Below are 1,254 nucleotides of genomic sequence, written 5' to 3' on the forward strand. Positions count from 1 at the left end.
AAAGAATTAGATAAAACACATAGGAAAGGGTAATATTAAACCCACCTTGCTGAGTTGATTTATTGACACATTAACTCATTTTTATATAGAAAAGGGATAGTGCATCTCAGTTTGCTTACAAGCTAGGAGATCACTTAAAATTCTGCATTTCCTAACTGCAAACAGAATATAGCACTTACAACAGGTTATAAATAAACTGGTTTTCAAGCATAGAGCCAGCCCCAACGATAATACACTATTTAAAAAGACCTAAGGCAATGAATTCCATTTCCAATGGAAAAAAAGAACTGTGCAAACAAGCTTAAAACTACTTTTTTTGTGTGCCAGTGTTATAAAATGTAGCTTTTAATAAAACCTTGACCCAAATGCCATTAACTTCAGAAAAAAATTTGGTGGAGAGAAGAAAGTTATTTCATTTAGGAAAAATAATCACTATCTTTTTTCCTAATCTTCAACACACACAATTTAAACATATACAGTTGCTTTAACACTTTACACAATTCCTATGTACTGGAGCAATAACAAGGTCTAAATACAATTATATTCTTAAACACTGGGTCAAGGCTTTACATAAAAATACCATCCTACTTTCCCCCCCTAAGTTTCTAAAATATCACATACTTTCCTCAACATCTGCAGCCATCCAGGAATTTTTAGGAAACTTTTTGTGCATGATCTTAATTCCTAATCCCTGGCTCTTTGCGCTCAGTGACGAAAGATCAAAACCACCAAAAATGATGGTTCACTTGAAGTCAGACGAGAGACCCTGGCTCAATTAGTCTCATAGGATGAGAGCAGTGCTGCATCAACTGGCTCCATGCAGGAGGGGCACGTGAAGGATCTCATCAACCAGTCATCTATACAGTCCAGGTGATAGATGTGCATGCACGGCAGAAATCGAATTGGGTCCCCATAAACAAAGTCCATCATACAGATCACACACTCCTGGATCTTTTTTTCGGATCCATCTCTTCCAGGGTCATAAACTCCTTTAGGCAGATGCTGTATAAGGCCTATTCTTTGAGCTATCCTAATTTGTTCCTCTTCAGTCAGCTGAGTTGCTAGCCGAGTCTGGCTAGGTGTTGGATGATAAACTGGAACTGGAACTTGTTCCTGATATGGCGGCGGCGGCTCCTGATCTGGCTCCGTCCCCTCACCAAAGCTAGCCCGGTCGGACTGAGACTCGTGAAGCAGGGAGATGTCATCCGAGGTGGGGGATTTGAGGCAGTTCCCCATCTTCCAGGGCTGGGGCGT

General features: G+C 40.5%; 1 pseudogene; it reads right to left on the reverse strand.

The window, feature by feature from the left end:
• On the reverse strand, positions 1-1,254 carry LOC143404628 (RING finger protein 11 pseudogene; annotated as a pseudogene).

The sequence above is a fragment of the Callospermophilus lateralis genome, chromosome 7, assembly GCF_048772815.1.
Source record: "Callospermophilus lateralis isolate mCalLat2 chromosome 7, mCalLat2.hap1, whole genome shotgun sequence".
Taxonomy (NCBI): domain Eukaryota; kingdom Metazoa; phylum Chordata; class Mammalia; order Rodentia; family Sciuridae; genus Callospermophilus; species Callospermophilus lateralis.